Consider the following 14,431-nt stretch of genomic DNA (forward strand, 5'->3'; position numbering starts at 1 on the left):
CTTGTAACGCCCGCATGATTAGGCTACAGTAAATCTCTGCTAAATATGCCACGTCACCTGGACCACTGTTTAATCTCGCGTCGGTTCGAAACTTTTCAAAAGTCAAAATTCAAAATATGTCAAACAACAAAAATTTTCAAACTTTAAAACTAAAATGTTTGGAGTGTGCTAATTAATGTTTAGGTATTTAAGGTGAAGGAAACACACTTTTACATAATGCATAAATATTTTTAATGGAATTAAAACAGAAAAGGAAAATAAATAAAAGAAAAGTAACAAAATAGAAAACAAAAGAAACCCCCCTCGGCTCCCCATGGGCCTCGGCCCATCCTACCCAACCAGCCCGGCAGCCCAGCCGACGCCGCACTCCTCTCCTTATCCCCACCCGGTTAGGATAACCCTAACCCAACGCCCCACTTCCCCCCACTCGCTCTCCCCCTCCCCCTCCCCCGATCCTGATTTGGATCGAGGGAACGAAACCCCCCGACGCCGTATCCTTCGCCTCGTCGCCGTGCGCCGTCACCGCCGCCCGAGGACCTCGCCGAGCCTTCCCCGCCGGACTGCCTCCCCGTCAATCTCGTCCCCGTCATCCTCCCCGCGCCCCGGTGCCATTTTCCCAACTGGCCCCGTGAGCTTCCCCCTCCCTCCTCTCTCTGCAGTGTCGTGCGCCCGCTCCGCCGTGGCCGCGCCCTCTCCCCAGCTCTTCCCTAGTCCCGCAGCTCCACGCCGGCACGCCGCCCGCGCCGTGCTCGCGGCCACCACGGCTTTGGCCGCGCCCGCTCGACCGCGCACACGCCCGCGTATCGCGACCTCTCCCTGCTCCCGCACTCAGCCTTGCCCCGCACTTGCACACGTGCGTCGTGCTCCGGGTTGAGCCCCGTGTGTCCCGCCGCGCCTCATGCTCCTAGCCGCGCCTGCTCGCGACGAAGCACGCGCGCGCTCGTGCGCCCGGACCGCGGCTAGCGCCGCGCCCGAGGTGGCCTCGTGCGTCGCATGCTCCGCGCCACCGCGCCCCCGAGCTCTCCTGCCACGGCCCCTGCTCGCCGCTTCGTTATCGTCCCTCCGCGTCTGTTACTTCCCAGTAGCGCCGCTCCACCGCACCCGCCCACGCGCCGCTAGCCGCCCGCGCCCCCTTCTACTTCCTACGGCTACACCTGAGCTACCGTGCTGCCCCCTCGTCTCGCCGCCGCTGGGCAGCTTTTGCTGGCCCGCACGTCGCTGGTGGCGCCCTGTTGCCCTCCCGCCGGCGTCCCCCCTCCGACGACCGCCCGACCTCGCTAGCCTCGTTCGCCGCGGCGCCCCTGGGCATGCGCCCGAAACCCGTCACCCGCACCAGCACCCGCTATGGCCCTTGGGGCCAATGACAAGGGGGCCCCGCCCAGAATGTTTTTGTGTAATAATAATAATAATAAATAAATAATGAATTAATAAAATTAGTAATTAATTAATTAATCATGTTTAAATTAATCTAATTAACTAGTTAGTTTAATTAAACAGTAATTAGTTTAGCTAAATCCTAATTAACCTAAACAGAGTATGACAGGTGGGTCCCGCATGACAGTTTGACCCAGTCAACGCCCTGTTGACTGCTGACGTCATGATGACATCGGCATACACTATTCTGGATAATGTTGAATTAAAATAATTAAATAAATCCTAAAAATGATTTAAATCTTTTAAAATTAATATAAAATAAACCGTAGCTCGGGTGGGAAAACTTTGTACAAGAAAGTTGCTTAGAACGACGAGACGAATCCAGATACGCAACCCGTTCGTCCACCACGCATCCCTAGCATATCAAACACGCAAATTTCCCCCTCCGTTTCATCTGTCCGAAAACGTGAAACATCGGGAATACTTTCCCGGATGTTTTCCCCCTTCGCCGGTATCATCTCCTACCGCGTTAGGGCACACCTAGCAACGCTCATTGTCATGTCATGCATCGATATGCATTTGTTTGCATTGTATTCACTGTTTCTTCCCCCTCTTCTCTCCGGTAGACTACGAGACTGACGCCGCTACTAGTGCCCCGATCGACTACGCTGTTGACGACCCCTACTTGCCAGAGCAACCAGGCAAGCCCCCCTTGATCACCAGATATCGCCTATTCTTCTCTCTACTGCTTGCATTAGAGTAGTGTAGCATGTTACTGCTTTCCGTTAATCATATTCTGATGCATAGCTTGTCTTTGTTGCTATAGTTGTTGATACCTTACCTGCAATCCTAAATGCTTAGTATAGTATGCTAGTTTATCATCAGTGGCCCTACATTCTTGTCAGTCTGCCATGCTATACTATCGGGCCGTGATCACGTCGGGTGTTGATCACGTCGGGTGTTGATCACGGGTATATACTATAAATATTACACACGATACATGTTGTGACTAAAGTCGGGTCGGCTCATTGAGTACCCGCGGTTGATTCACGAATTGGGGGCTGAAAGGACATACTTTCCCGACAGCCCTCTGTGTGGATCTTTGTGGCGGAGCGACAGGGCAGGTTGAGACCACCCAGGGGAGGGGTGGGCCTGGCCCTGGTCGGCGTTCGCGGTTACTTTAAAATAACACGCTTAACGAGATCTTGGTATTTGATCTGAGTCTGGACACTGGCCTATATGCACTAACCAACTACACGGGAACAGTTATGGGCACTCGACGTCGTGGTATCAGCCGAAGCCTTCTTGACGTCAGCGACTGAGCGGCGCACGCCGGGTAGGACCGCGTAACACAACTTCCTTTGTAATCGAGGTTGCTAGGTCTACTCACCGGCCGCGTATGCAAGGTGCAGGTGTGCAATGGGCGATGGGCCCAGACCCCTGCGCCATAGGATTTAGACCGGCGTGCTGACCTTTCTGTTGTGCCTAGGTAGGGCTACGATGTGTTGATCTTCCGAGGCCGGGCATGATCCAGGAAAGTGTGTCCGGCCAAAGGCGATCGAGCGTGTTGGGAAATGTGGTGCACCCCTGCAGGGCAGTTGATTTATTCGAATAGCCGGGTCCCTCGGTAAAAGGATGACCCGGAGTTGTACCCTGACCTTTTGACAACTAGAACCGGATACTTAATAAAACACACCCTTCCAAGTGCCAGATACAACCCGGTGATCGCTCTCCAACAGGGCGACGAGGGGAGGATCGCCGGGTAGGATTATGCTACATGATGCTACTTGGTGAACTTACCATCTACTCTCTTCTACATGCTGCAAGATGGAGGCGGCCAGAAGCATAGTCTTCGACATGACTAGCTATCCCCCTCTTATTCTAGCATTCTGTAGTTCAGTCCACATATACTACCCCCTTTCATTGATACCATTGCATATGTAGTGTAGCTCCTTGCTTGGGAGTACTTTGGATGAGTACTCACGGTTTCTTTGCTCCCCCTTTCCCCCTTCCTATACCCGATTGTTGCGACCAGACGAAGGAGTCCAAGAGCCAAACGCCACCGTCGATGATGACTCCTACCACACTGGAGGTTCCTACTACTACGTGCAGGCCGTTGACGATGACCAGGAGTAGTTAGGAGGTCCCAGGCAGGAGGCCTGCGCCTCTTTCGATCTGTATCCCAGTTTGTGCTAGCCTTCTTAAGGCAAACTTGTTTAACTTATGTCTGTACTCAGATACTGTTGCTTCCGCTGACTCGTCTCTGATCGAGCACTTGTATTTGAGCCCTCGAGGCCCTTGGCTTGTAATATGATGCTTGTATGACTTATTTTATTTGTAGAGTTGTGTTGTGATATCTTTCCGTGAGTCCCTGATCTTGATCGTACACGTTTGCGTGTATGATTAGTGGACGGTCAAATCGGAGGCGTCATAAGTTGGTATCAGAGCCGACTGCCTGTAGGTACCCCCCTTCCACACTCCTTGGCCTAAGTCGAGTCTAGACATTACAAAACTTTTTACTAACATGGATGTGTGTCTTACGGGCTCATGTCGCCATTTGGGTGGTATTAGGATCTTTTACTCCTCGATCTTTACTCTGGGACTCTGAACCCTCTTCTACTCAGGTTAAACGAATTTACTAACTCTAACATTAGGATCCCGTGACCACATTCACCCCGAAGTTGGATAAGCCCTAGTTATTCCTTAGAGTAGTATTTTGAACTATACCCACACTATCAATTGACTCCTTTGAAACATCTTTGTTTTCAGATGGAACCCACGAGACAGGTCGTGCGCCACACAATGGCCATTGGTGCCTCATGATCACCTGTTGTGTTGGTTGAGATGATGACCTATCTGGGTTATCGCTGGCACCCTGAGTACACCGTCTACAAGGAGTACCAGGACTTTAACCAGGAGCAGTACCATGCCATCGTCCACCTCTACTCTCGGGAGTATGACTCCACTACTATGTTGCACACTGCTCATGGTGTTGGAGTGACTATCGATATGGCAGTCCACGATGCTGCTTATGCTGCTCTGACACGTCTTCGTGGAGAGTATCGGGAGTTGGACACCTCCCCTTTCAGGCACATTGCTATCGCATCCGATGTTGGTGCGGAGGGGTACTTCACTGCTGCCTACTCCACTGTCACCCGAGAGCCCTTCTACCATCAGAACCTGGTCCTGCATGCTGATGGGCTGGATAGAGCTAACCGAGCTATTCGCCACGAGTTGTACACCACCCGTCAACACCTTTACCGTGCTCTGACGCTGTTGCACCCCTTTGTCCGATCTGGTGATCTGTGATCTACCCTGCCAGGACCGTGATGCCCCAGGGTGTCGGCTGGACAGATGTGGGAGGCTACTCTCCCGCACTTGGACCTCTTCTGCCACCTGCGCGTCGGATTCTGCACCAGAGTATCCGCGGACCCCAGGCTATTGACATGGAGGACTTCCCGTCGCGTCACTACCAGCTATCAGGCTACACCTACCTCCACAGTTCCTCCTGGGACTGATGTAGGCTTGCTTGTTAGTGTTAGATGCATTCGCCGCAAGCCTGCGTGCCGCCTATGATGTCTTTAGCCTATGTACCGAACTCTTTGTACCGAACTCTATGCACGATCCCTTTTGTAAGATATGCCAACTACCATGTAGTATCTATCGTGTTCCTTTCATTATGCATATTTCATCATGAATGATTCTTGTCCTTGTAAATTTCTCAATGCTGAACTACCCCTGTTATATATTAGCAGGATGGTTAGACCAGGTGGTCGTGGTCGTGGTGGCCATGCCCCACCACCGCCTGAGTACATGGCTGGTATGATGCAACAGTTCAAGCTGAATCGCTAGTTCATGGAGAATATTATGGCTCAGTTTCCTCGCCCCAATATGAACCAGCAGCCAGCCCAGGTGACTCTGCAGGATTTCATGCGCCTCAACCCAACTGTGTACCGCAGCTCAACTCAGCCTCTGGATGCTGATGACTGGCTCTGTGACAACAGCTATGAGATGGAGTCTGCTGATGTAGCCCCTGCCAGCTATGTCACCTTTGCTTCCTTCTTCTTGAAGGGGCCCGCTGCTCAATGGTGGGACAACCACATGCGTACTCTGCCAGCTGGAACAATCATCACTTGGCCAGATTTCCAAGCCGCTTTTCGTGCCCGCTTCATTCCTCAAGGAGTCATGGACCGGAAGAAGCGCGAGCTCCGCAACCTCAACCAGGGCAACAAAACTATGGAAGCTTATCAACGGGAGTCTCTGGACTTGTCTCGCTATGCTGAAGAAGAAATTGCAACTGATGCACGTAGACAGGAGAAGTTCCGTGATGGCCTTCAAGCTGACATCAAGCTCGCACTTCTAGTGCATGACTTTGCTGATTTCGCCACCTTGGTGAACAAGGCCATCAATGTCGAAACTGGTCTGCAGGAACACCAGAGCTCCCACAGGCGCAACCGTGACACGGGGTCATCTTCGGGCCCGTCCTCGCAGAAGCGTAGGATATGGATTCCCAACAGCATGTACCAGCCAACTGCACCAGCACCAAGACAGTCCTATGCTACACCGCGTCTACCTCCCCCACCAACTAGGCAGCCGAGACTTCCAGCTCCACCACCCCGAGCTCCTGTTCCCACTCCCAATAATGGTCTGTGCTACAAGTGTGGTCAACCAGGTCAGCTTGCCAGGAACTGCTTTCAGAACCAGAATCAACCGGCCCTTCCCGCAGCTGGCCGTGGAAGCAACCATCCCCGCAACACCAATGCCAGGTCTTATGGTCGTGTTCATGCCAACCACGTTGATCTCAATGAAGCTCAAGACCAGCCTGCTACTGTGATGGGTACACTCCTCGTAAATTCAGTACCTGCATCTGTTTTATTCGAGCCAGGAGCATCGCATTCATTCATGTCAGAAGATTTTGCATACAAGCACGGCGTTAAATGTGCGGAGATGAACACTTCGGTAGTGGTAAAAACCCCCGTGGGACAATGTCAAACCTCCCTGGTTGGTATCGACATCCCCGTGGAAATCGAAGGGCTGGAATTCTATGCCTCTCCCATTATCCTAAAGTCGTCTAACATCGACCTCATTCTGGGGATGGATTGGTTGAAAGCGCATACTGCTTCTATAGTTTGCACCACTAAGACCGTCCATCTGCTACACCCTTCCGATGAAATAGTTACTTACCAGGCTCATCTGGTTCAAAATGCCGAGGCATGACTTTATGCCATGAATGCATTGAACACTGCACCACTTGAGGGCATTGAAAACATTCCTGTCATTCGCGACTTCCAAGACATCTTTCCTGAAGAACTTCCAGGGATTCCCCCTGCTAGAGCTGTCGAATTCATCATCGACTTGAAACCAGGCACAACCCCTATAGCCAAACGACCCTACAAGATGCCGCCGCATGAACTCATTGAGCATAAGGAGGAAATCGACAAATCTCTTCGCAAAGGTTTCATTTGCCCTAGTTGCTCTCCTTGGGGAGCACCTTCTCTCTTTGTTAAGAAGAAGGATGGGACAAACCGATTGGTCCAAGATTATCGACCTATTAACCAAGCCACCATTCAGAACAAATATCCCCTCCCTCGGATCAGTGATCTGTATGATCAACTGGCTAGATCATTAGTGTTCTCCAAACTCGACTTGAGGTTGGGTTACCACCAGATCCGTGTTCGTGAAGAGGATATCCCAAAGACCGCCTTCGTGAGTCAATATGGATCATATGAGTACACCGTCATGTCATTCGGCTTAACGAATGATCCAGCCACCTTCTCTCGTCTGATGAACTATATATTCATGGATTACCTTGACAAGTTCGTCGTGGTTTATCTGGATGATATCCTTGTATTTTCCAAGAACAAAGAAGAACATGCTGAACATCTTCGCCTTGTTTTGGAAAAGCTTCGAGAGCATCAACTCTACACTAAGTATTCCAAGTGTGCATTCTGGCTTCCCGAAGTAACCTATCTCGGGCATGTCATCTCCAAGGATGGTATTGCCGTCAACCCTGAATGAGTCCAGGCTATTCTCGATTGGACTCCTCCGAAGAATGTCAAGCAGATCCGAAGTTTTCTCGGTCTCGCCAGCTATTGTCGTCGATTCGTCGAGAACTTCTCCAAGATTGCCAGGCCCCTGACCAACCTATTGCATAAGGGCGTCAATTTCCAATGGACAGACAAGTGCCAGGAAAGTTTCCAGGCGCTCAAAGACAAGTTGACTTCTGCCCCAGTGCTTGCTCCACCTGATACTATGAAGGACTTCGTCATTTACTGCGACGCTTCCTGTCAAGGATTAGGCTGTGTCCTAATGCAAGAGCGCAGAGTGATTGCTTATGCCTCTCGTCAACTGCACCCTCATGAAGAAAACTACCCAGTTCACGACCTCGAGCTTGCCGCTTTCATTCATGCACTAAAGCAGTGGCAACATTACCTTCTCAGTAATCATTGCGAGATCTTCACCGACCACCAAAGTCTGAAGTATATGTTTACTCAACCAGACTCGAACCTTCGTCAGCAGAGATGGATGGAGACTGTTGCAGACTTTGACGTGGGTATATCCTATACCCCAGGCAAGGCTAATGTAATGGCTGGTGCCTTGAGCCGCAAGTCTTACTGCAAGCACCTCCAGGTTCACAAAGTTCAGCCCTCGCTTGTCGAAGAATTTAGAAAGCTGAACCTTCATATTGTTACTCCTGGTGCACTCGCTCCCCCTTCCGCAGAGTTCCAAAAGATGAATCTTCGTGTTGTTACTAAGGATTCTCTAAATACCCTGGCTGTCGTACCAGATCTCGTAGACGGTATAAAGGCTATTCAAGGTTATGACTCTAGAGTCCAGACGATTAAACGCCATCTCGCAGAAGGAAATCCCTCATTCTTCACTATCGCCGATGATGGCGCCTTGTACTTCAAAGGCCGCCTAGTGGTACCATGTTCAAGGAAAAACCTGGATCAGACTAAAAGGGTTATGAAAGAAACTCATGATACGCCTTTGTCCATCCATCCTGGTAGTACAAAGATGTACCAAGATATTCGTCAGAGATTCTGGTGGTCTAATATGAAGCGAGACATTGCTCGTTATGTTGTTGAGTGTGACGTTTGCCGTCGTATCAAAGCTGAACATCAAAGGCCTGCTGGAACTCTGCAGCCTATCTCTATTCCCGAATGGAAATGGGACCATGTTGAAATGGACTTCGTCACTGGGTTTCCCAAATCACAGAAAGGTAATGATGCTATTCTTGTCATCATTGACCATCTTTCTAAAGTTGCACATTTTGTGGCGGTCAAAGAAACAATCACTGCTAGTCAGCTTGCAACTCTCTACATGTCCAGAATTGTTTCACTTCACAGTATTCCACTGGTTGTTAGTTCAGACCGTGGCAGATTGTTCACTTCAAGATTTTGGGCAAGTTTCCATGAAGCTATGGGAACTCATCTGTCATTCAGTACTGCGTTTCATCCTCAGTCGCAAGGTCAAGTTGAACATGTCAACCAAGTTCTCGAAGACATACTTCGAGCTTGTGTAATTTCCTTCGGCAAGAAATGGGAGGAATCTCTTCCATATCCGAGTTCACTTATAATAATAGCTATCAAGCTAGTCTGAAGATGGCCCCCTTCGAAGTGTTATATGGACGAAAGTGTCGGACCCCTCTGGACTGGTCAGAAACTGGGGAACGTCCACTCTTCGGTCCGGATATTAACCAACATGCCGAAGAACAAGTCTGCATTATTCGCGAGAATCTAAAGACTGCTCAGTCACGTCAGAAGAGTCAGTATGACCGTCATCATAGAGACATGGTCTATCAACCTGGCGAAAAGGCTTATCTTCGAGTTACACCAATGAATGGTGCTCACCGCTTCGGGATCAAGGGCAAGCTAGCTCCTCGCTATATTGGCCCATTCACTATTCTCGAAAGGCGTGGAAAACTGGCATATCAACTGGAGCTTCCGCCGAACCTTTCTCAGGTTCACGATGTGTTCCACGTGTCATAGCTCCACCATTGCTTTAAGGACCCAATCCGAGCATTGGATCATGAAGTGCTGGAATTGCAATAGGACCTCTCCTATAAAGAGCATCTGGTCCGCATTCTCGACCAAGCTGAACACCGCACATATCAGAAAGCGATCAAGTTCCTCAAGGTCCAGTGGTCGCATCACTCTAAAGATGAAGCCACTTGGGAATGCGAGGACCGCCTGCGTGATGAATACCCCGCACTGTTTCCTTCTACCTCCTAAAATCTCGGGATGAGATTCCTTGTTGTGGAGGAGTTTTGTAACGCCCGGATTATTAGGCTACAGTAAATCTCTGCTAAATATGCCACGTCACCTGGGTCACTGTTTAATCTCACGTCGGTTTGAAACTTTTCAAAAGTCAAAATTCAAAATATGTCAAACAACAAAAAATTTCAAACTTTAAAACTAAAATGTTCGGAGTCTGCCAATTAATGTTTGGGTATTTAAGGTGAAGGAAACACACTTTTACAGAATGCATAAATATTTTTAATTGAATTAAAACAGAAAAGGAAAATAATAAAAGAAAAGGAACAAAACAGAAAACAAAAGAAACCCCCCTCGGCTCCCCATGGGCCTCGGCCCATCCTACCCAACCAGCCTAGCAGCCCAGCCGGCGCCGCACTCCTCTCCTTATCCCCACCCGGTTAGGACAACCCTAACCCAATGCTCCACTTCCTCCCACTCGCTCTCCCCCTCCTCACGAACCACCCCCCGACGCCGTACCCTTCGCCTCGTCGCAGTGCGTCATCACCGCCGCCCGAGGACCTCTCTGAGCCTTCCCTGCCAGATTGCCTCCCCATCGATCTTGTCCTCGTCATCCTCCCCGTGCCCCGCTACCATTTTCCCTACCGGCCCTGTGAGTTTCCCCTCCCTCCTCTCTCTGCCATGTCATGCGCCCGCTCCGCCGTGGCCGTGCCCTCTCCCCATTTGCTCCCTTGTCCCGCAGCTCCACGCCGGCGCACCGCCCACGCCGTGCTCGCGGCCAACACGGCCCCGGCCATGCCCGCTCGACCGCGCACACGCCCGCGCATCGCGACCTCTCCCTGCTCTCGCACTCCGCCTTGCCCCGCACTCGCACACGCGCGTCGTGCTCTGGGCCGAGCCCCGTGCGTCCCGCCGCGCCTGCCCGCGCTGAAGGCGCGCACGCTCGTGCGTCCGCACCGTGGCTGGCGCCGCCGCCCGCGGTGGCCTCGTGCGTCGCATGCTCCGCGGCACCACCCCCCGGGCTCTCCTGCCACGACCCCTGCTCGCCGCTTCATTGTCGTCCCGCCGCGTGTGTTGCCTCCCAGCAGCGCGGCTCCACCGCACCCGCCCACCTGCCGCTAGCCGTCCGCGCCCTCTTCTGCTGCCTGCGGCTGCACCTGCGTTGCCGCGCCGCCCCCTCTTCTCGCTGCTGTTGGGTAGCTTCTGCTGGCCCGCGCGCTGCTGGTGGCGCCCTGCTGCCCTCCCGCCGGCGTCCCCCCTCCGGCGACCGCCCGGCCTCGCCGGCCTCGTTTGCCGCGGCGCCCCTGGGCGTGCGCCCGATCGGGCCGCGCCCGAAACCTGTCGCCTGCACCCGCTATGGCCCCTGGGGCCAATGACAAGGGGGCCCCGCCCAGAACGTTTTTATGTAAAATAATAATAATAATAATAATAATAAATAAAAATGAATTAATAAAATTAATCATTAATTAATTAATTATGTTAATTAACCATGTTTAAATTAATCTAATTAACTAGTTAGTTTAGCTAAATCCTAATTAACCTAAACAGAGCATGACAGTTTGGTCCCGCATGACAGTTTGACCCAGTCAACACCCTGTTGACTGCTGACGTCATGATGACATCAGCATCCACTATTCTGGATAATGTTGAATTAAACTAATTAAATAAATCCTAAAAATTATTTAAATATTTTAAAATTAATATAAAATAAACCGTAGCTCAGATGGAAAAACTTTGTACATGAAAGTTGCTCAGAACGACGAGATGAATCCGGATACGCAGCCCATTCGTCTACCACGCATCCCTAGCATATCAAACACGCAATTTCCCCCCTCTGTTTCATCTGTCCGAAAATGTGAAACACCGGGAATACTTTCCCGGATGTTTCCCCCCTTCGCCGGTATCACCTCCTACCGCGTTAGGGCACACCTAGCAACGCTCATTGTCATGTCATTCATCGATATGCATCTGTTTGCATTGTATTCACTGTTTCTTCCCCCTCTTCTCTCCAGTAGACTACGAGACTGACGCCGCTGCTGGTGCCCCGATCGACTACACTGTTGACGACCCCTACTTGCCAGAGCAATCAGGCAAGCCCCCCTTGATCACTAGATATCGCCTATTCTTCTCTCTACTGCTTGCATTAGAGTAGTGTAGCATGTTACTTCTTTCCCTTAATCCTATTCTGATGCATAGCTTGTCTTTGTTGCTACAGTTGTTGATACCTTACCTGCAATCCTAAATGCTTAGTATAGGATGCTAGTTTATAATCAGTGGCCCTACATTCTTGTCAGTCTTCCATGCTATACTATGGGGCCGTGATCACGTCGGGTGTTGATCACGGGTATATACTATAAATATTACACATGATACATATTGTGACTAAAGTCGGGTCGGTTCATTAAGTACCCGCGGTTGATTCACGAATTGGGGGCTGAAAGGACATACTTTCCCGACGGCCCTCTGTTTGGATCTTTGTGGCAGAGCGACAGGGCAGGTTGAGACCACCTAGGTGAGGGGTGGGCCTGGCCCTGGTCGGCGTTCGCGGCTACTTCAAAATAACACGCTTAACGAGATCTTGGTATTTGATCTGAGTCTGGACACTGGCCTATACGCACTAACCAACTATGCGGGAACAGTTATGGGCACTCGACGTCATGGTATCAGCTGAAGCCTTCTTGATGTCAGCGACTGAGCGGCGCGCGCCGGGTTGGACCGCGTAACACAACTTCCTTTGTAATGGAGGTTGCTAGGTCTGCTCACCGGCCGCGTACGCAACGTGCAGGTGTGCAATGGGCGATGGGCCCAGACCCCTGCGCCATAGGATTTAGACCGGCGTGCTGACCTCTCTGTTGTGCCTAGGTAGGGCTACGATGTGTTGATCTTCCGAGGCCAGGCATGACCCAGGAAAGTGTGTCCGGCCAAAGGGGATCGAGCGTGTTGGGAAATGTGGTGCACCCCTGCAGGGAAGTTGATCTATTCGAATAGTCGTGTCCCTCGGTAAAAGGACGACCCAGAGTTGTACCCTGACATTATGACAACTAGAACTGGATACTTAATAAAACACACAATTCCAAGTGCCAAATACAACCCGGTGATCGCTCTCCAACAGGGCGACGAGGGGAGGATCGCCGGGTAGGATTATGCTACATGATGCTACTTGGTGAACTTACCATCTACTCTCTTCTACATGCTGCAAGATGGAGGCATCCAGAAGCATAGTCTTCGACAGGACTAGCTATCCCCCTCTTATTCTAGCATTCTGTAGTTCAACCCACATATACTACCCCCTTTCATTGATACCATTGCATATGTAGTGTAGCTCCTTGCTTGGGAGTACTTTGGATGAGTACTCACGGTTGCTTTGCTCCCCCTTTTCCCCCTTTCTATACCCGATTCTTGCGACCAGACGAAGGAGTTTAGGAGCCAAACCCCACCGTCGACGATGACTCCTACTACACTGGAGGTGCCTACTACTACGTGCAGGCCGCTGACGACGACCAGGAGTAGTTAGGAGGTCCCAGGTAGGAGGCCTGCGCTTCTTTCAATCTATATCCCAGTTTGTGCTAGCCTTCTTAAGCCAAAATTGTTTAACTTATGTCTGTACTCAGATATTGATGCTTGTATGACTTATTTTATTTGTAGAGTTGTGTTGTGATATCTTCCCGTGCGTCCCTGATCTTGATCGTGCTCGTTTGCATGTATGATTAGTGGACGGTCAAATCGGGGGCGTCACATAGCTTTAAGCCGCTTTATCTCCAGACTAGGAGAAAAAGCATTGCCACTTTATCGCCTTCTCTGACGTACCGACCACTTCGAGTGGACGGAAGCGGCAACGGCCGGGCTGGAGGAAATAAAGGCTCTTTTAGCGAGCAATCGAATCCTGACCGCGCCAAACGTCGGTGAACCGATGTTATTATACATCTCTGCAACACACCAGGTGGTGAGCGCAGTGCTTGTCGTTTAGCGAGAGGAGGACAGACGCGAGTTCCCACTTCAGAAACCGGTATACTACTTTTCCACTGTCCTCACACCACGCAAATCCCTGTACCCTCATTACCAAAAGATAGCAAGATAGCATATGCGGTCTGTTGGGGAATGCAGTAATTTCAAAAATTTCCTACGTACATGCAAGATCATGGTGATGCGTAGCAACGAGAGGGGAGAGTATCGTCCACGTACCCTTGTAGACCGAAAGCGGAAGCATTGTGACAATGCGGTTGATGTAGTCGTACGTCTTCACGATCGACCGATCCTAGTACCGAACATACGGCACCTCCACGATCTGCACAAGTTCAGCTCGGTGACGTCCCACGAACTCACAATCCAGTAGAGCTTCCAGGGAGAGTTCGGTCAGCACGACGGCATGATAACGGTGTTGATGAAGCTACCAACGCAGGGCTTCGCCTAAGCACCGCTACGATAAGGCCCAATAAGGCCCATATATTCCCCGGCGAATTCCAGTAACTCTCCGGTACTCCGAAAAATACCCGAATCACTCGGAACCTTTCCGATTTCCGAATATAGTCGTCCAATATATCGATCTTTATGTCTCGACCATTTCGAGACTCCTCATCATGTCTCTGATCTCATCTAGGACTCTGAACTACCTTCGATACATCAAAACACATAAACTCATAATATCGATCGTCATCGAACGTTAACCGTGCGGACCCTATGGGTTTGATAACTATGTAGACATGACCGAGACACGTCTCTGGTCAATAACCAATAGTGGAACCTGGATGCTCATATTGGTTCTTACATATTCTACAAAGATCTTTATCGGTCAAACCACATAACGGTATACATTGTTCCCTTTGTCATCGGTATGTTACTTG

This window comes from Triticum urartu, chromosome 2 (genome assembly GCF_003073215.2).
Source record: "Triticum urartu cultivar G1812 chromosome 2, Tu2.1, whole genome shotgun sequence".
Taxonomy (NCBI): domain Eukaryota; kingdom Viridiplantae; phylum Streptophyta; class Magnoliopsida; order Poales; family Poaceae; genus Triticum; species Triticum urartu.